Source organism: Neofelis nebulosa, chromosome 4 (assembly GCF_028018385.1).
Source record: "Neofelis nebulosa isolate mNeoNeb1 chromosome 4, mNeoNeb1.pri, whole genome shotgun sequence".
NCBI classification, from domain to species: domain Eukaryota; kingdom Metazoa; phylum Chordata; class Mammalia; order Carnivora; family Felidae; genus Neofelis; species Neofelis nebulosa.
Genome location: NC_080785.1, coordinates 153,208,100 through 153,230,616, shown reverse-complemented (window position 1 = coordinate 153,230,616; position 22,517 = coordinate 153,208,100). Strand labels below are relative to the sequence as shown.

The window sequence follows — 22,517 nt, the reverse complement described above, 5'->3', positions numbered from 1 at the left end:
TTTTTATTAAACATAGTACTGAAATTCCTAGTCACAACAATCAGACAGCAAAAAGAAATAAAAAGCATCCAAATCAGCAAGGAAGAAGTCAAACTTTTACTAGTTGCAGATAACATGATACTATATGTAGAAAACCCAAAAGACTCCACCCCAAAACTGCTAGAACTCATAAATGAATTTAGTAGAGCTGCAGAATACAAATTCAATATACAGAAATCTGTCGCATTTCTATACATCAGTAATGAAGTAGCAGAAAAAGAAATTAAGAAAATCCCATTTATCAGACTTCCAGCTGTATTACAAAGCTATAATCATCAAGACAGTATGGCACTGGCACACAAACAGACACTCAGATCAATGGAACAGACTAGAGAACCCAGAGATGGACCCACAAATATATGGCCAACTAATCTTTGACAAAGCAGGAAAGCATATCCAATGGAATAAAGACAGTCTCTTCAGCAAATGGTGCTGGGAAAACTCGACACCGACATGCAGAAAAATGAACTTGGACCACTTTCTTACACCATGAGAAATATAAACTCAAAATGGATGAAAGACCTAAATGTAAGACAGGAAGCCATCAAAATCCTCAAGGAGAAAGCAGGCAAAAATCTCTTTGACCTTGGCCACAGCACTTCTTATTCAACACGTCTCCAGAGGCAAGGAAAACAAAAGCAAAAATTAACTATTGGGACCTCATCAAAATAAAAAGCTTCTCCACAGCTTAGGAAACAATCAGCAAAACTAAAGGCAACTGAGAGAATGGGAGAAGATATTTGCAAAGGACATATCAGATAAAAGGTTAGTATCCAAAATCTATAAAGAACTTACCAACTCAACACCCAAAAAACAGAATGAAGAAATGGGCAAAAGACATGACTAGACACTTCTCCAAAGAAGACATCCAGATGGCCAACTGACACATGAAAAAATGCTCCACATCACTCATCATCAGGGAAATACAAATCAAAAGCACAATGAGATACCGCCTCACACCTGTCAGAATGGCTAACATTAACAACTCAGGCAACAACAGATGTTGGCAAGGATGTGGAGAGAAAGGATCTCTTTTGCACTGCTGGTGGGAATGCAAACTGGTGCAGCCACCCTAGAAAACAGGATGGAGGTTCCTCAAAAAACCAAAAATAGAACTACCCTATGACCCAGCAATTGCACTACTAGGCATTTATCCAAGGGATACAAGTGTGCTATTTCAAAGGGGCACATGCACCCCCATGTTTATAGCAGCACTATCAACAATAGCCAAAGTATGGAAAGAGCCCAAATGCCCACTGATGGATAAGTGCATAAAGAAGATGTGGTATATATATACAATGGAGTATTGCTTAGCAATCAAAAAGAATGAAATCTTGCCATTTACAACTATGTGGATGGAACTAGAGGGTATTATGCTAAGCGAATCAGAGAAAGACAAATAGCATATGACTTCACTCATGGGGACTTTAAGATACAAAACAGATAAACATAAGGGAAGGGAAGCAAAAAATAATATAAAAACAGGGAGGGGGACAAAAACATAAGAGACTCTTAAATATGGAGAACAAACAGAGGGTTACTGGAGGGGTTGTGGGAGGGGGGATGGGCTAAATGGGTAAGGGGCATTAAGAAATCTACTCCTGAAATCATTGTTGCACTATATGCTAACTAATTTGGATGTAGTTTAAAAAATAAATTAAATTTAAAAAATAATCCCATTTACAACTGCACCCCAAATAAGAAGATACCTAGGAATAAACCTAATCAAAGAGATGAAAAACCTATCACTCTGAAAACTGTAACCACCGATGAAAGAAATCCAAAATGACACAAAGAAATGAAAAAAAATTCCATGCTCATAGACTGGAAGAACAAATATTGTTAAAATGTCTATACTACCCAAAGCAATCTACACACTTAATGTACTCTCTATCAAAATACCAACAGAAATTTTCACAAAACTAGAACAAACAATCCTAAAATTTGTATGGAACCACAAAAGACCCTGAATAGCCAAAGCAATCTTGAAAAAGAAAAGCAAAGCTAGAGGCATCATAATTCCAGACTTAAAGTTACATTACCAAGCTGTAGTAATCACAAAGTACTGGCACAAAAATAGGCACATAGATCAATGGAACAAAATAAAAAATCTAGAAATAAACCCGTAAGTATATTGTCAATTAATCTTTGACAAAGCAGGAAAGAACATGCAATGGGAAAAAGGTCTCTTCAACAAATGGTGTTGGGAAAACTGGATAGCAACATGTGGAAGAATGAAACTGGACCATTTTCTTCCATCACTCACAAAAATAAATTCAAAATGGATGAAAAACCTACATGTGAGGTCTGAAACCATAAAAACCATACAGAAGAGGGGTGCCTGGGTGGCTCAGTTGGTTAAGCGTCTGACTTTGGCTCAGGTCATGATCTTGCAGTCTGTGAGTTCGAGTCCCACATCAGGCTCTGGGCTGACAGCTCAGAGCCTGGAGCCTGCTTCAGATTCTGTGCCTCCCTCTCTTTCTGCCCCTCCCCCACTCATGCTGTCTCAAAAATAAATTAACATTAATTTTTTTTTAATCCTACAAAAGAGCACAGGCAGTAATTAATCTGATATCAGCTTTAGCAGCTTTTTTTTTTTTTTTTTAAAGATATGTCCCCTGGGGCAAGGGAAGCAAAAGCAAAACTAAACTATTGGGACAACATCAAAATAAAAAGCTTCTGCACAGCAAAGGAAAAAATCAACAAAACTAAAAGGCAACCTACAGGATGGGAGAAGACATTTGCAAATGACCTATCTGCTAAAGGGTTAGTATCCAAAATATATTAAGAACTTATAAAACCCAACACCCAAAAAACTAATCCAATTTAAAAATGGGCAGAAGACATGAAGCGACACTTCTCCAAAGAAGACATTCAGATGGCCAACAGACCAACAGGCCAACATAAAAAAAAATGCTCATTGTCACTTATCAGGGAAATGCAAATCAAAACTACAATGAGATATCATCTCACACCTGTCAGAATGGCTAAAATCAAAAACACAAGAAACAACAGATTTTGGCAAGGATATGGAGAAAAAGAAACCCTCTTGCAGTGTTGGTGGGAATGCAAGCTGGTGCAGCCACTGGAAAAGAGTACGGAGGTTCCTCAAAAAATTAAAAATAGAACTACCCTACAATCCAGCAATTGCACTACTGCGTATTTACTCAACAAATACAAAAACACGAATTCAAAGAGATATATGCACCCCTATGTTTACAGCAGCATTATTTAGAATAGCCAAGATATGGAAGTAGCTAAGTGCCCATCGACAGATGAACACATAAAGATATGGTATATATACACAATGGACTATTCAGCCATAAAAAAAAAAAAAAGAAGAAGGAATGAAATCTTACCATTTGCAATAACATGGACAGAGCCAGAGAGTATAATGCTAAGTGAAATAAGTCAGAGAACCATATGATTTCACTCATATGTGGAATTTAAGAAACAAAACAAACTAGCAAAAGGGAAAAAGAGACAAACCAAGAAACAGACTCTTAACTATAGAGAGGAGGGATGAGGAGAAGAGTGAAATAAGTAATGGGGATTAAGAAGTGCACTTGTGATGAGTACTGGGTGATTCAGATAAAGATTTAGGACAAACAAACAAAAAACCACAAAGTATCGTAAGGAAAAACTGCCAACCAAGAATATCCAACAAAGGTGTCTTTCAGAAATGAAGGAAAGGGGTACCTGGGTGGCTCAGTCAGTTAAGCGTCTGACTTCAGCTCACGTCACAGATCTCACTGTCCATGAATTCGAGTCCTACATCCAGCTCTGTGCTGACAGCTCAGAGGCTGGAGCCTGCTTCAGATTCTGCGCCTCCCTCTCTCTCTGCCCCTCCCCAACTCTCACTCTGTCTCTATCACAAAAGTAAATAAAAATTTAAAAATTAAAAAAAAAAAAAAAAGCAATGAAGGAGAGATAAAGATTTTCATGGATAAACAAAAGTTCAGAGAATTCATCACCATTAGACCTGACTTACAAGCAATGCTCAAAGCAGTTCTTCAGCCAATATGAAAGGATACTAACCAGGAAAAGGAAAACATACCCCGGGTAAAGGCAAGTATACCATCAAATTCAGAATATGGTGGTTTGCTAATCACTTAACTCTAATATAAAAGTTAAGGGCCGCCTGGGTGGCTCAGTCAGTTAGTCTTCCAACTTCAGCTCAGGTCATGATCTCACAGCTCTTGAGTTCGAGCCTCCTGTCGGGCTCTGTGCTGACAGCCTGCTTCAGATTCTGTCTCCCTCTCTTTCTGCCCCTCCCCCATCTGCGCTCTCTCTCTCTCTCTCTCTCGCTCTCTCTCTCTCTCTCAAAAATAAACATTAAAAAAATTGTTTTAAGTTAAAAGACAAAACTATTAGTAACTGTAGCTCTAATAATTTGCTAACAGATTTTTAAAAAACATACAAATGGCCAACAGGTACATGGAAAGGTGCTCAACATCCCTAATCATCAGGGAAATGCAAATCAAAACCACAAGTTATAACCTCACACCTGTTAGGATGGCTTTTATTTAAAAAGACAATAGATAACATGTTGGGAAAGATGTGGAGAAAAGGGAATCCTTGTACACTGTTGGTGGAAATGTAAACTGGTATAGTCATTAAGCAAAACAGTATGAAAGTTCCACAAAAATTAAAAAAAAAAAAAAAAACAACTATCTTATAATCTAGCAATCCTACTTCTGGGTATATCCAAAGGAAACAAAATCATTATCTTAAAGAGCTATCTGCATCTCCATGTTCAGTACAACAGTATTCACAAGAGTCAAGATATGGAAACAACCTAAATGTGAACAGAGAAGTGGATAAAGATGATGTTGTACATATATACAATGGAATATTATCCAGCCATAAGAAACAAATCCTGTCATTCACATTGTACACACACACACACACACACACACACACAAAGATACAAACTTCAGCTACATATTTATATCCTTTTCAACCCCAAAGCTAAAATCAAGTCCAATGAGAACACATTAGAATAATTTCCATCAAAGTCAAAGGCCAAACAAGCCTATCCCTTTTACTACTGTTGTAGAGGTACGAGCTGTCACAATTAGGTGATTGAAAGAAAACACAGGAATGTAAATGTAAAAGAAAAAGTAAAATGACCATTATTTGCAGATCATATTATTATATACCTAGAGAGTCAACTAAAAACCTTTATAGTTTTGTAATCAGGTAAGGTGGTGAAAATTAATACATAGAAAATAATGCCTTCACATACACCATCAACAAGAAGGTAGAAGATAAAATGCTTCAATACCACCAAAAACAAAGAAAAAGACCTGATAATAAACTTAACAAGAAATGCCAAGAAATCTCTCAAACTCTGAGGGACACAGAAGAAGGCTTGAGCAAAGAGAAAGGCATACAATCTTCTCAGTGGGAAAGACTCATCACCTAAATGTCATTCTTCCTACATTAACCTAAAAATGTAACACCGTACCAATAAAAACAAAAAGGATTTTTTTGAAACAGGCAAATTTACCTTAAAGTTCATATAGTAAAACATAGCCAAGAAAATTCTGAAAATTAAAGGTAATGAATGAGAATTCACTTTACCAAATATCAAAACATGCTCTAAAGCTAGAATTAAAACGTGTACTAAAACATAAATACACAGATTGATGTACAGAATTGAAAGTCCAGAAATACACCCAAATGTATATGATATGTGGCAAAGTATATCACATATAGTAAAGGATATTTGAACAAGTGCAAGAAAGATGACCTGTTTAATACAAGACACTGCAACAAATGGGTGGCCATTTGGGAAAAAATTAAGTTGGACCCACACTTTTCACCAAAATAAATTCCAAATGGATAAGAGATTTAAAGGTAAATAATGAAATTCTAAAAGTACTTTAAGGAACCACAGGATAATTTTTCATACTCTTCTACTAGGGAAGATCTTTCTAGGTATGATAGAGAACCAAGAAGCCTTAAAAGTTCAATGAGTATGACCTAATTAAGAACTAGAGGGTATTCATGCCATGTGAAATAAGTCAGTCAGAGAAAGACAGATATCATATGATTTCACTCATATGTGGAATTTGAGAAACTCAACAGATAACATAGGGGAAGGGAAGAAAAAAAATAAGATCAAAATAGAGGAGGCGGCAAACCATAAAAGACTCTTAAATACAGAGAACAGAGTTGCTGGAGGAGAGGTGGGTCGTGGGATGGGTTAAATGGGTGATGGGCATTAAGAAGGGCACTTTTCAGGATGAGCACTAGATGTCATATGTAAGAGATGAATTGCTGGGTTCTACTCCTGAAGCCAAGACTACACTGTATGTTAACTAACGTGAATTTAAATAAAATTTTTTTCATGACAAAATCACTCTAAATAAAAAGATAAATAACAATCTGGAAAAATATAACTGCAAGTTATATCATTAGCAAGGTGCTAAGTTCCTTCATATACAAAAAATTTTTACAAAATCAATTTTAAAAACACCAAAGCCCAGGGGCGCCTGGGTGGCTCAGTCGGTTGAACGTCTGACTTCAGCTCGGGTCATGATCTCACAGTCTGTGAGTTCGAGCCCCGCGTCGGGCTCTGTGCTGACAGCTCAGAGCCTGGGGCCTGTTTCAGATTTTGTGTCTCCCTCTCTCTCTGACCCTCCCCCATTCATGCTCTCTCTGTCTCAAAAATAAATAAAAAACGTTAAAAAAAAAAAAACAAAACACCAAAGCCCAGGGTGCCTGGGTGGCTCAGTCAGTTAAGTGTCTGACTCAGTTTTGGCTCAGGTCACCATCTCACGGTTTGTGAGTTCAAGCCCCACATCAGGCTCCGCACTGACAGTATGAAGCCTGCTTGGGATTCTCTCTCCCTCTCTCTCTGCCCTTCCCCCACTCATGTTCTCTCTCTAAATAAATTTTAAAAAATAATAAATACACCAAAGCCCAATAGAAATATGGGCAAAGGATATGAACAACTTATTCACAGAAAAGAAAATGGAAAACAGTCCTTCAACCTTATAGCAACAGGAGAGATACAAATTAAAACTACACCTGATAGGAGTGTTCACTCTACTACTCTTTTAACTTTTCTATAGGTTGAACTAAGCTTGGAAGAAAAAACATACAGAGGAATAATTTTTTCACCTATCAAACTGGCAAAGATCAAACTGTGCTATCACAGTGCCGGTGAGGCCACCGCCACACACAGCTGAGGAGCATACTGGACACAGCCTCTATGGAGGTTTATCTGCGAAGAGCTATTAAAATTGCAAAAGCACATACTCATCAACCCAGCAATCCTGCCTCTGCTAAGTGACCAGACAGATGCACTTGGCCACGCATCAAATGATGCCTACAGAAGTGTTTCTGCACTGGCAAAATTGACAACACCTTATATGTCCATCAACAGAGCTCTGGCTAAATAAAGGTATATCCTGACAATGGAAAATTATCCAGTTGTGAAAGACAATGAGAAAGTTCTTATGTATCGATAATGAACTATCACAAACAGAGAGAGAAAAAAGCAAGGGATATAGTGGGCTACTTTCATGTAAAAGCAAAGAACTCTCTGTGTATCTGCCTGTATTATGCAAAGAACACCCCCGCACAGATACTGGAGAACTGGTAACACTGGCTGCCTCTAGGGAGAGGATGCGGTGGCCAGTGCAAGATGGAAGGGAAACTTCCCTGTGTATACTCTGTTGTTCCTTTCGAATTTTGTGCCATGTGAATGTATTACTGCACTGAAAAGCTAAAATTAAAAATAATGAACAATGCTTCCCTGTGGAAGCAGCAGTCTTCCCTGAATTTCTGTCACTGTGTATTTCCCCCATGCCTGTGTTCGTTCTGACTCTCTGAGCCTCCTCTGATTGATTATGGTCCCTTTGGGAAGAAGGTCACAGCTGAATCGCCTTTGTGTTCCCTAGAGTACCCAGCATCTCATTTGGTGCCGAGCGGAAAGTCACTGCAAGTCTGTTCACTGTGCTAAACTAGTCCACTGGTGCAAACAATTCATCCTTGGGGGAAAGAAGATTTTTCTGAAAGTTGTTTTGCAAGGCGGCCCAATGATAAGGACAGGAAATTCTGTTTCTGAAAGCATCAAAATTAGCCAAACAATCCAGAGAATTCTCAGCAGACCAAGTTAAAAGTAAATGAACAGAGAGAGGAGTTTCACTTCATGAATGAAAGCTGATTTCAGAGAACTTGAAGCCCGAAAATACATATATATTCAAGAGGATGATTACTGCCACATTTAGAGTAATTGTTAGGATGGCACAGCAATACCCAGATCGAAGGGAAGACCAAATTATATTAACTGGTTGTGATGGTCATCACAAGTAACCACGTACATGATGCCGACTCTCTTCACAACTGGACAACAACAAATATATTACAGATTTTCTTCCACAGTGCCAGCTACCACATTCTTATTCCCTTCTGACCTGGTCAGGAAGGACTAACAAAGGGACTGAACTAACCCCTGCTAAGAATGTGGGCAAAGAATTTGTTTTAAACCTAGAAGCAACCCAGGAACCCAATGGGACAGCCCAGTCATTTCATAAGACTTCTGGCTGAGGGGGAGGGTGCCCTCAGTCTCAGTCCCAGCAGGTGCTGGCAGGAGCATGGCGAGGACCAGCCGCCTGCTCCCAGCTAACCGTGGGCAAGCACAGCCATATCCACACAGGACAGAGGCCCCTTGCCTGGTTTCCTGACAGAAGTGTGGCCTGATGGAGGGCACCACGGTTCTTGATAGCTTACCCTAAAGTGAGAGTGTGAAAAGACTCTTTTTCATTACTGTCACAAAAGCTTTTAATATAAACGCTACACAGAAAATGGTTTCATTCCCAACATAAATCTGCAAAAGCACTGTGAGAGAGAGCTTGAGATGAAGTTCACCTGGAGCTCTTCTCCTTGACACAGCCATTTTCAAAAAATGGTGCTGGGAAAACTGGACAGCCACTATGCAAAATAGTTAGATGGGACCATTACATCATATATAAAAATTCAAAATTCATCAAAGACCTAAACAAAGAGCTAAAACTATAAAACTCTTAAAAGAAAGTAGAGTAAAAGCTTCAGAATACTGGATTTGACAAAAATTTCTTGAATATGACACCAAAAGCACAGGCAGAAAAAAAAACTGGACCTCAAAAACTGAATTTTTGTGCATCAAAGGAAGCTATTGAGTGAAAAGACAACCCACAGAGTGGGAAAAAGTAATCATACCTGATAGGGACTTAATATCTAGAACACATAAAAAAACTTTTATAAGTTGGCAACAAAAAACCAAAAAAGCCTATTCAAAAATGGGAAAAGGACTTGAATAGACATTTCTCTAGGGAAGATATACTAATGGCCAAGAGGCACATGAAAAGATGCCCAACACCACTAATCATTAGGGAATGCAAATTAAAACCATAATGACAGTGGGGTGCCTGAGTGGCTCAGTCACTTAAGTGTCCGACTTCAGTTCAGGTCATGATCTCGCGGTTCGTGGGTTCAAGCCCCACGTCGGGCTCTGTGTTGCTAGCTCGGAGCCTGGAGCCTGCTTCAGATTCTGTGTCTTCCTCTCTCTGCCCCTCCCCCACTCGCACTCTGTCTCTGTCTCCAAAAAATGAGAAAAAAAAAATTAAAAACAAAAACCATAATGAGATATCACTTCACATCCACAAGCATAGCTATTATTTAAAAATAAAAACAGGGGCACCTGGGTGGCTCAGTCAGTTAAATGTCCGACTCCTGATCTCGGCTCAGGTCATGATCTGGTGGTTCATGGGTTCAAGTCCCATGTCAGGCTCTGTGCTGACAGTGCAGAGCTTGCTTGGGATTCTTTCTCCCCCTGTCTATCTGCCCCCGCTCTGCACGCATGCCCTCTCCCTCTGTCTCTCCCTCTCTCTCAAAAATAAGTCAACATTTAAACATCTTTAAAAATAATAAACAAAAACAAATAAAAATGGAAAGTAACGTTGCCAAGGATGTGGAGCAACTGGGAACCCTTGTAAGTTACTGGTACAAAGTAAAATGGGGCAGCCACTGTGGAAAACAATCTAGCAGTTCCTCAAAAAGTTAAATACAGAATTACCATATGTTCCAGCAATTCCTCCCCTGGGTATATATCCAAAGAACTGAAAGTAGGGATTTGAACAGATATCTGTACAGTCACGTTTATAGCAGCATTATTCACAATAGGCAAAGGGAGAAACAGCCCAAATGTCTGCCGACAGATAAAGAGATAAATAAAATGTGGATATACATACAAGAGAATATTTGGAAAATATTCCAAAAGGAATGAAAAGAAAATGAAATTCTGACACATAATACAACATGGATGAACAGTGTTCACTATGTTAAGTGAAATAAGCCACATATAAAAGGACAAACACAGTATGATTCCACTTATACGAGGAACTTAGAATAGGCAAATTCATAGAAACAGAAAGGAGAATAGTGGTTGCCAGGGGTAGGAGGAGGGAAGAATGGGAAGTTGTTTAATGAGTACAGAGTTTGTGTTTGGAATGATGAAAAAGTTCTGGAAATGGACAGTGGTGATGGTTGTACAATACTGTGAATATATCTGATGCCACTGAAAGGTACACTTAAAAATGGTTAAAATGGTGCTTCAGCAGTAACATATGGTAATACTGAAATGACAGAGAAGATCAGCATAGCCCTGTGCAAGGATGACACACAAATTTATGAAGCATTCCATGTATTAAACCAAAAAAAGGGGCGCCTGGGTGGCTTGGTCGGTTAAGCGTCCGACTTCGGCTCAGGTCATGATCTCACGGTCCGTGAGTTAGAGCCCCGCGTCGGGCTCTGTGCTGACAGCTCAGAGCCTGGAGCCTGCTTCTGATTCTGTGTCTCCCTCTCTCTCTGACCCTCCCCCGCTCATGCTCTGTCTCTCTCTGTCTCAAAAATAAATAAATGTTAAAAAAAAAAATTTAAAACAAACAAACAAAATGGTTAGGGGTGCCTGGGTGGCTCAGTCTGTTAAGTGTCCAACTTTGGCTCAGGTCACGATCTCGTGGTTCACGAGTTCAAGCCCCATGTCAGGCTCTGTGCTGACAGCTCAGAGCCTGGAGCCTGCTTCGGATTCTGTCTCTCCCTCTCTCTCTGCCCCTTCCCTGTTCACAGTCTGTCTCTCTCTCTCAAAAATAAACACTAAAAAAAATTTAATGGTTAAAATGATAAATTTTATGTTATGTATATTTTATCACAATAAAAAAAAACTCATCAAATAATTTAGAAAGGGGGTGCCTGGGTGGTTCAGTTGGTTAAGCATCCAACTCTTGATTTTTTTTTTTTTTTTTTAAATTTTTTTTTTCAACATTTTTTATTTATTTTTGGGACAGAGAGAGACAGAGCATGAACGGGGGAGGGGCAGAGAGAGAGGAAGACACAGAATCGGAAACAGGCTCCAGGCTCCGAGCCATCGGCCCAGAGCCTGACGCGGGGCTCGAACTCACGGACCGCGAGATCGTGACCTGGCTGAAGTCGGACGCTTAACCGACTGCGCCACCCAGGCGCCCCCAACTCTTGATTTTTGACTCAGGTCATGATCTCATGGTTATGAGATCAAGCCCCATGTTGAGTTCTGTGCTGAGTGTGGAGCCTGCTTGGGATTCTCTCTCTGCTCCCTTGCTTGCATGCATGTATGCTCTCTCTCAAAGTAAAAAAAATAAATAAATAAATATTTTTTTAAATGTAAAAAAAATTAAAATTAAAAAGTTAAAAATAAAACAATTTAGAAAGAAAAAATGAAAATATAAAAAGAGGAAGACTGAAAGATACAGATGAAGCAAGACTGCCCTGAGTTAATTAGTAAATAACAGATATAACTGAATAATAGGCACACAAAAGCTCACTGCTCTCTGCTTTTGTATATATTTGAATTTTACCATAATAAACATTAATAAACAAGGAAGTCTTTGTAATGTGCGAAACCTTTTTAGAATTTATCCCCTTACAAAATTTAGCAAGAATGAATATGCAAGGTTCAAAGACCTTCCAACTGGCTGGCTTAGTTGGAAGAGCATGCGACTCTTGATCTGGGGGTTGTGAGTTTGAGCTCCACATTGGGTAGAGATTACTAAAAAAAAAATAAACTTAAAAAAAGGGTTAAAAGACTTAAGCTTAAGGCCTAAAACTATAAAATTCTTTTCTTTATGCTTTATTTATTATTTAGAGAGGGAGGGAGGGAGGGAGGGAGGGAGAGAGAGAGAGAGAACCCCACGCACACAATCCCACAACCATGAGATCATGACCTGAGCCAAAATCAAGAGTTGGACACTCAACCAACTGAGCCACCCAGGCATCCTTATAAAATTCTTATAAGAAAACCTAGGGCAAGGGGCACCTGGCTGGCTCAGTTAACCTTACAGTCATGAGTTCAAGCCCCATGTTGGGTGTAAGATAACTTAAAAAAAAAAAAAAAAAATGGCAAAAGCTTCACAACATTGGACTTGGCAATGATTTCTTGGATATGACACTAAGGACACAGGCAAAAGAAAAAACAGATTGGACTTCTTAACAATGTTAAAATTGTGTGCATCAAAATACACCAGCAACAGAGTGAAAAGGCAGCACAAAGAATGGGAGAAAATATTTACAAATCAAGTACCTGGTAAGGGATTACTATCCAGCATACACAGAGAACTCCTAAAACAACAAAAAAACAAACAATCTGATATAAAACTGGGCAAAGGACTTGAATAAACATTTCTCTACAGAAGATACACCAATGGCTAATAAGCACATAAAAAGATGCTCAACATCACTAACCATTAAGGAAATGCAAATCAAAACTACAATGAGATATCATCTCACGTCCACTAGGATGGCTACCATCAAAACAAAACAAAACCCCAGAAAATAACAAGTGCTGGCAAGGATGTGGAGAAACTGGAAACCTTGTTCATTGCTAGTAATAATGTAAAATGGTACAGCCACTGTGGAAAACTGTATGATGGTTCCTTAAAAAATTAATCAAAGAATTACTATATGATCCAGCAATTCCATTTATGTATATACCCAAAACAGAAAACAGGAACTTGAATATTTGTACACCCATATCCATAACAGCATTATTCACAATATACAAAAGGTACAAAAACCCAAATATCCATCACTGGATATATGGGTAAATAAAATGTGATATATAAATTCCATTTTAACACATGCTACAACATGGATGAATCACGAGGACATCATAATAAATGAAATAGGCCAGTCACAAAAAGACAAATACTGTATGATTCCATTTATATGATGTACTTAGAGTAAACAAAATCAGAAAGTAGAATGGTGGTTGCCAGGAGGCTGGGGAAGAAGGGAATGGGAAGCTGTTCAATGGTATAGAGTCTTGGTTTTCCAAGATAAAGAGAAATGGGAGATGAACGGCATTAATGGTTGCACATTATGAATTTATTCAAACCACTGAACTGTACACTTAAAATGATTAAGATGACAAGTTTTATATTATATATATTTACCACAATAAAAAAAATTAAACAACAAAAAAGAAGGAGCACACAGGAGGGGGGGGGGAAGACAGGGCTAGGAGGGATTAAGTGTATTAGAAGGAAAGGAAATAGGAGGGGAACAGAGATTTGGTTACAATATAGTTACAGTAATGTTTAGAATAGGGATGAAATGTGTTTTATATATATGTATGTGTGTGTGTGTCTATATATATACACATATATATTTTTTTTTTAATGCAGGGAGACTTTTTTTTTTTAACGTTTATTTTCAAGAGACAGACAGAGACAGAGCATGAGCAAGGGAGAGGCAGGGAGAGAGAGGGAGACACAGAATCCGAAGCAGGCTCCAGGCTCCCAGCCGTCAGCACAGAGCCCGACGCGGGGCTAGAACTCACAAACTGTGAGATCATGACCTGAGCCAAATTTGGACACTCAACTGATTGAGCCACCCAGGTGCCCCAAATGTGTTATATATGTTACGGTATAATCTAAAAGAGCAAAATAACTAGACATTAAAAAGAACATCATAAGCCAAAAGTAACCTTAATATAGAAAATACAAACCATAGAACTCTGAGTACAAATCAGACTCTGAACTCCCAAATAGCCAATGCAAAGAGGGAACCATTACTGACTTAGTTCACACTATACTTTAGACAAAATCAAAACAGTGGCTTCGAAGAGGCACAGTCACTCCAAGCATTAAACCTCAAGGAAATTCCAGTAGGCCTCAGAGATTTTCTTAGGGACTTCTCACACAGATCTCCATGCAAGCTGATGGGACCATGCAAAGTCAGTTTACTAAAAAACAATTGGAGGAGGGGCCAAAATTATGTTGCCTCCTAATGATCTGGCTTCACTCAAAGACAAAACACTGCCCAGAACATGTGCATTGAAACACCTTCCAGCACAGTCTCACGAATGTTTTCTCACAGTTGTGCTTGGGATGGCATTTGGGAAGTGAAAAATTCAAGATTATCCTCCCTGACAGGAATATGAGATGCAACATTCTCTGCTGTGTGCTAAAGGCAGGTCTTGATGTTTCCAACAGTTACTGGTGCAAGGATGACAAATCAGAATGAACGTCCACATCCAACCAGAGGTCAGGCCTGAAAGAAAGGACCTAATCACCCCATGGAGATGAGGCGGCATCTACATGAGCTGGTAGAGAGAAGAAGAGTTGGGTACATCATTTTGGGGAAGATCATGAGAGCAGGGAGCTACTAAAGATTGTTGAAGAGGACCATGATTGGAGACTTTGAGTGATAGTGCAGTCTTCTGAAAGGTGCAATCCCAACCCACAGCCAAACACAGCAAGCTGCTCAAAGTTGAAAGTTACTGGGAAACATAAAAATAAATGAAATTTTAAGTTTAAAAAAACAAAAATGGGGGTCCCTGGGTGGCTCAGTCGGTTAAGTGTGTGACCTAAGCTCAGGTCATGATCTCGCACTCTATAGTTGGAGCCCCACGTTGAGCTCTGTGCTGACAGCTCGGAGCCTGGAGCCTGCTTAGGATTGTGTGTCTCCCTTGCTCTCTGCCCCTCCCCTGCTCATGCACGCACTCTCTCAAAAATAAACATTAAAAAAATGTTTTAAATGCTGTAGAATAGGGGCGTCTGGGTGGCTCAGTCGGTTGAGCGGCCGACTTCGGCTCAGGTCATGATCTCGCGGTCCGTGAGTTCGAGCCCCACATCGGGCTCTGTGCCAACAGCTCAGAGCCTGGAGCCTGTTTCGGATTCTGTGTCTCCCTCTCTCTGACCCTCCCCTGTTCATGCTCTGTCTCTCCCTGTCTCAAAAATAAAATGTTAAAAAAAAATTTTTAAATAAATGCTGTAGAATAGTGTTTTACATAAAATCATGTTTACGCAATAACAAAAAATGGATACAAGACAGTATGATCTCATTATAGAGAAAGAACACGCGAGAACAAGAAAATGAGCAAGAATAAAGCCTGCCACTGGAATTATAGGAAAAAAAACCTGTGCACATGCACACCTGCCTATTAACTGTTCTTCAACAGACAACTTGTATTTTTTAAACATCTCTAACCCCTCAACAAATTTAGAAATATAGGATTGCAGTAAAAAATAAAAATAGCAATATAATGAGAATGAAATTCTCAACTGAGAATTGAGAATTATGACATCATCTAAAAATAATGAGAAAACTGGCTAAGAACAAGAGCCAGTTATGTACTTGGCAAAACTATAGTATACGACTAACGCTGATGGGATTCAGTGTGAAACACGTAAGTACCGGCATCATGCTCTGGTTTTAGGTGCACTGTATGGAGCCATAGCTCTCAAAGTATAGTTCCCTAGACCAGCAGCAGCACCTGGTAACTTGTTTGAAATTCAAATTCCAAGGCCTAGCTGTAAACTACAGAGTCAGGGACTGTAGTGAAGTGAGGTTAAAACCAGCCCTCCAGGTGATTCTGATTCACACTAAAGTAAGAACTGCTGGTATGAATCATGTCCCACCTGGATTTAAAAAAAAATAAATAAAAAGCTTGTCTAGCCAAAGAAATACAGTTTTTGCTCAAACCCCTTTCTGTTATTTTAACCTGAACTCCTAAACATGCACTAATCTATTCAACTGTGAAATAAGCTGGAAGTAACTTAAATATATTTTTTAAATTAGAATTCTGGAATTTCTTGTTTTAATATAACGCACCAATCACTGCAGAGGAGTGACCTGAAGAAAATCAAATCTAGTTTGTAAAAAGCGGTAAGGAACCAACGTATCTGGAATTTCAATATATCTAACTATCATCTAAAATTTGCAAATACTCTGAAGTTGCTTAACAGCTACGACTATTACAACTGCCACATTTACGTTAACTGATTGTTTTAGTGTCTCACTTCTGACATTAACAGGTTTAAAATAGAAGAGATTCAACAAAATTTTAATTTCTAAAGGGCTAGCTCAGTCACTATAGCTTCAAACTTAAAACTGCTGCTATATTTGAGACAAAGACCATTAAAATAACCATATCCTCTTTCACAAAATTGTAACTGCAACTTTTAAAATAATTTATAATTGGTTATTAATATGAAATACCATTCTCCCTCTTTATGTGGAATCACACTGAACTTCATTAAACTTCCAACTCAGGAACAAATGATTAGCACAACACCTTACATATTTGATACAAATGCTAAATATCAAATCAGAGGTTTCCAAATGTTTTTGATTATGAAACCCCAACAAGAATTTGAGTAAACATCCCAATATATATATACTAGTACATGTTATATGTATATACTACTATATAGTGTACATTATAAAATAACCTAATAAAAATTAAGTAAAGCTAAAATAAACACGAAAGTCAGTTTTGATTTTTTTTTTCCCCTGAGACCCATGTGCACCTTTGATGCATGCACTCCCCATCTTTGGACTCCACTGCAAAACTCATGTATGGGCCAGCAACCCTGCAAGCGTTCTCTGGCAGTGCCCCTGACCACTCAAGTGGAAGCTGTCAAATGCAGGGCCGTCAAATGCAGTCTACTTCCTGCTGAGTTCCACATCTGAGACTTGGGTCTGTGATGCTGGCTTCTACCCTTCACCCCATCACCTTCTTCTGCTACCTCTCACCTGCCAACGGGCAACGGAGGAGACTGTGAAGCCAGCAGGCGCAAGAAGAACATAAAAGTACAGACTGTCATCAAGCAAGCCTAGGTTTGCAGAGCCTGGGCTCTGCCTCTAACTCAGCAGGTGACCCGGGGCCAGGCAGATAACATCTGTAAAACTCATCATTAAAGGGGGTGATAACAGTATCATCTCCCCCAGTTACTACGATGATTAAGTGAGATAAGCTATTATTAGAGCACCTAACACAGTATCTAGACAGTACACACGTTCAATAAATATTTCACTCAAAATTACTACTTCAGGCAGGGGGAAAAAAAACACGTCACCTGGACTTTGTTTCATCAGCCAACTCAGGAAGGCAGCAAGTTAAGTTACAGTGGAAGTAGCTCAAGTAGCAGGGTCTGGCAGATCTGAAGGCCTGATCCACCACTTACAAGCTGGGTGACCCTGGAAATCCACTTTCTCTACGAGAGGCAACCTTCTCATCGGCTCAAATGGAAGTGATGACATAAACCGTATACAAAGTACCCGTCAGAGCCAATATAACTAACCCTGGAGACAGCAAATGGCTACCAATGGTGAGGTTAAACAAAAAGCACAGAAACCTAAGTGTCATTCCACAGTCCTTAAGACACATCCATGTGCATGGCTAGATACTAAGAGAGTAAGCATCTCTAAAGTCTGCCGCCAAACATTAATAAATGCATGAGTACTGAACCCCACAGGCATGGTTTGCTTCCCAACTGGACAGTTTACTTGCTCAGGCAACTCATAATGACCCCAGGCAACTCATAGTCTTTCTGCCCACTAGGAGTAGACTTTTTATCCACCCCACAACCGTAAACTAGTCTAGACTGCTGGGATGGGGAGGGGGAGGGGGGGATACGAATGATTATAAAGCACACGGGGACCTCAGGAGACATGCTGCTTTTGCACAACAGCAAAAAAAGAGAGAGACAGAGAGAGAGAGAGAGCTCTCAAACACCCAATTAGTTCATAATAAATGAGAAGTAATGCTTTCAATCTATGACCAAAAGAATATTAAGATACATTTATATTTTGTTTTTTATATCATGTGCCTAGTGGGAATGCTCCAAATGTGTAAAAACACCTTAAAACCAAAACTATATTAACATTCACTTAGAAATATACAGGTCAGGGGCACCTGGGTGGCAGTTAAGCGTCTGACTTCTGCTCAGGTCATGATCTGGCAGTTGGTGAGTTCGAGCCCTACGTTGGGCTCTGTGCTGACAGCTCAGAGCCTGGAGCCTGCTTTAGATTCTGTGTCTCCCTCCCTCTCCCCCCGCCCCCCCGTCACGTTCTCTTTCTCTCTCTCTCTCTCTCTCTCTCTCTCTCTCTCTCTCGCTGTCTCAAAAATGAATAAATGTTCAAAAACAATATACAGATCAGATGGCAACTACTCTTGTGGTGAGCAAAACATAGGAAGTTCAATCACTGTTGTACATCTGAAAATAATGTAACATTGCAAGTCAACCATACTCTGAAAAATTTTTATCTTAAAATGTGGCACTGTAAAAAAAAAAAAAAAAAGGAAAAGAAATAGTTCATCATTTAAGCAGCATTCAGGAACACTAGGGTGTGTTCGGCACTAACCAGACATCCTTGACCCTAGCCTTCAATCTTAGCACGATATCCTGAGACAGCAGCACACCAATAAGCCACCATATAACCAAACTCCGCAAAACGTCTGGTCGGATAAAAGAAACACAAATCTAACATCATTAAGTAAACCTTTCGTAGGTCTTTTTCACAAATATTATTACAAAATCCCCAAAGAGTGTAATCACGCAGCTCTGATTGTCACCCTAAGAGGTGGGATAGCCAGAAGCCAGACCGAGGAGAACTCCTCCCAGAACCCCCACAGGGACCCGCCGCCCCCTCCGGCCAACAGCATTTCCACCTGTACAACTTTCTGCGATTCAAACGGTCCAGGCTCCCTGCAACCGTGACATTATAATCCTGTATGATATACTAAGGTAATAATAAACACGAAGCAACACGGTAAACACAGGCAACGTGATTGAGCAAAGTTTGGGCTTCGGCAAAACATAAAACTAGAAGCCAGGCAAAACCCAGCAAAGAAGCTACGTGTTGCCTCAAAACCAGAGAGCCCAAAAGAGACAGGAGTGGACAGCATGCTCTCCCCCGCACTCTAGAAAACCCAGACAGCCCCAAAGCAGGTTCTAGAAGCGGCGGCTTCCCGGGACCGCGGGCCAGGGGCCGGCCGCAACGGCGAGACCCCCTCCCCCGGCAGTGGTCACGCGGGACCAGGGGCTGGGTGGGGGCACGGGCGCGCGGGCGGGGGCGCGGCCCGGGTGGGGGTGGGGACGCGGCGGCCCGGCCCCCCTCTCCGGGCTGCGGTCTCCCGGCCCGCACGGCTGCTGGACAGCGCCCACGTCCGCGCACCAGTGCCCCCGGCGGTCCGCACCCCCGACTTCCCGGGACCGCGCGGCCGGAGGCCCGAGCCCGAGCCCGTGGACAGGCGCCGTGGGGACACGCGCGGCGGTACCTGTGGCGGCAGCAGCTCCCAGGCGGCGGTGGCGGCGGCGGCGGGGGCGGAGCGCGGCGTGCGCGCTCCCGGCCCGTGGTCCGGTGCGTGGTGCCCGCCCTCTCTATGCCGGCCGCCTGGCGCCCGCGCAGCTCTCCGCCCCTTCACCTCTCACCTCCTACCTTTCCCCTCCAGCCCTCACCGCCCTCCGCACGTGCTCCAGAGGCGCGCACATGCGTAGTCGAGCCCCGCCCGCGGCTCCCGCTTGCCCCCTGGCGGACGCCCGCCACAACACACAGAGGGAGGGAGAAGTGGCGGTCCTGGGCTGGGCGGGGCGGGGCGGGGCGTGAAGATGGGGCAGGGCCCTGAGGACTGCACCAGGGCTTTTTTTTTTTTTTTCAACGTTTTTTTTTGTTTTGTTTTTGTTTTTGTTTTTTTAATTTTTGGGACAGAGAGAGACAGAGCATGAACGGGGGAGGGGCAGAGAGAGAGGGAGACACAGAATCGGAAACAGGCTCCAGTCTCCGAGCCATCAGCCCAGAGCCTGACGCGGGGCTCGAACTCACGGACCGTGAGATCGTGACCTGGCTGAAGTCGGACGCTTAACGGACTGCGCCACCCAGGCGCCCCTGCACCAGGGCTTTTGACAGCACCTTCCAGAGAATTTATCAAGAACGTGCACCAGATGCCTATGGCCCCATTTGGAACAGCGATAAATTAAAAACAACCATGCAGATGCACAACAGATACATATGGCTGGAATAACTTCTGTCCATAAAACAGATTTCCCTACAGCCTTTTTAAAGGATAAGTTTTATGAATATTTACTGATGTTGAAACCTGTTCTTGAAAGATGGTTCAAAATGAGCTGTGCAGTACGATCTCATTTTTGTGAAAAGTCATCCACAGAGAAGGAAGGCTCTGGGTGCTGCTGATGTGTGGTGGGCAGATATGATTGAGTGGCGGGCGGGTTTAGGGTGCTGGGCTTTCCTATCCGCCGAGGGGCATTTAACCATTCATTTTACACATACTGTGTGTCTTTGTTGGAACCGCACATCTGCGTCCACTGAGTTTTTTACTATGTGCCGGGTGCTGAGCTGAGCATTCATCTGAGCGTCCCGAAAGCCCTTACGTAGGGCTCCTTACTGGGTCTCACACAAGCGGAACAGGAGGGGCCTTCACCCGCGCTGGGGACACAGCCCAGCGCTGACCATCCTGGGATGCTGCGCGCTGCGACTGCCCGGGGCCCACGCGCAGGGACCTGGATCGCACCCCCTTCGCCCTCGAGTGCCAGGGGTCGGCCCCGCCCCCACCCTGCCGCCCTAGGCATGCTCAGCTCAGCCGCACCCACCCCGGGGCAGATCCTGATCCAGCCCTCAGGAGCGGATGGGACAATGCAAGATGGGACTCCAGCCCCCAGCCCCTCCTAAGCCTTCTTCAAAGAGTCATACTCCTCCCTCACGCCCATTCATTTCCACTGGACTCTGGACCGCCTCTCCAAGGCCGCCTAAGGCTTGCCTCCCTCCCTGCCCCACCACACTATTGTCACAGGGAAATTAAACAATAGTGAGGACAAGTGGCCTAGGCCCAAAGTGACCTTGAAGATTTTGCCCTGTATTCAGGATTAGTTTCTGGCTTTAGATGGGAATTTTTATTCTATGAAGAATTTGTTTTTGGTTTTATTTTTATGTGTGTTTTTTTATTACGTGAAGGTCCCTTACTGGTACTGTTTCCATGAGTGCCCGAGACCAGGGGGAAAGGGGTAGGGAAACACACGTCTTGCTTGTTTTTAAATTAGAGAGAGAGGAGGGCACCTGGGTAGCTCAGTTGGTTGAGCACCTGACTTTGGCTCAGGGCATGATCTCACACTTCGTGAATTCAAGCCCCACATGGGCTCACTGCTATCACTGCAGAGCTGGCTTCAGATCATCTGTCCCTCTCTCTCTCTGCCCCTCCCCCCCCATGCTCTCAAAAATAAATGATAAAAAACAATTTAAAAACAAATAAATTAGAGGCCACAATGGGCAGCAGCGTGGAGAGCCTTACCTACATCCCTCATCCATTCTCACATCACTCTCTATACATCTGGCCCTTGAAATGCCATCCTCTGGCCCCTCAAAAACCTTGAGCAAGAGGGATCCCACTTATCCTTCAGCTGTTCCTTCTCTCTCTCCACTGTCTCATTCCTTTTGGCAAAAATAAAGTCTATCCAGTTTATTTTTAGTTTTCTTGGTGAAGCTACTGTGACCCTGCATGACTCAGTCCCAATCCTTTCCTTTTACTGCCAAGTTTCTACAAAGAATGTGGTTCCAAACTTGCCTTACAGCAGAATCACCTGGGGAATATTTAAAGTTAAATCTGTCTTCCTGAGCCCTATCCTAGGCACACTGGATCAGAGTCCACTCCAGAGAGGGGGAGGAGCCTGCCTTTTCACAACCCCCATTATGGAGACTTAGACTGTCATTTGGGAAGTGCTGTCACCCCCCCACCCTTCTTCACCAACCCCTCCCCACCCAAACACTCCACCAAACCTGTGTCTGCAGGGGACTGACTCTCAGCAAGGTCTGGACACTGCCTCCAAAAACAAGAGCCTCCAAAACGGACGAGCACTTAGCTAAGCGTCTATGTACCTTGCAGCACCCACTGCCGAGAGTCCTTCATGGCTGGGAGCTGAGGTTCTTGGGCCCCTGGTGAAGCTGCTCCCTAGGAGTGGAATGCAGTGGCCGTGATTTTTGGGTTCCTCCAACATTTTATTATGAAAACAGAGAAAAGTTGAAAAGACCACACAGTTAACAACTATATACCCTAGAGCTGTTAATGTTTTGCTTAGTATCTTATACCTATCAAACACACACACACACACACACACACACACACACACACGAAATAAAACTTCTCTTCCTTTATC

The 22,517-nt window shown here is 41.9% G+C and overlaps 1 protein-coding gene and 1 non-coding gene across 3 annotated transcripts in view; one reads left to right on the top strand and one right to left on the bottom strand.

Annotated features, from left to right (window-relative positions):
• The window catches only part of SCAP (SREBF chaperone), a 73,107-nt gene extending 53,322 nt beyond the window's left edge, over window positions 1-19,785 (bottom strand). The window contains exon 1 of one of the 2 annotated variants that reach the window (XM_058727145.1): window positions 19,631-19,785. The gene's annotated coding sequence lies outside the window, so the exon portion shown is untranslated. Of the gene's footprint in view, window positions 1-12,646; window positions 12,670-19,630 lie in introns of those variants that run through there. The other variant, XM_058727146.1, reaches the window with a different exon arrangement.
• Window positions 10,640-10,741, top strand: LOC131511206 (U6 spliceosomal RNA). Its single transcript, XR_009261409.1, has one exon. It is a non-coding gene; the product is annotated as a U6 spliceosomal RNA (small nuclear RNA).
• Window positions 19,786-22,517: the final 2,732 nt, after the last annotated feature.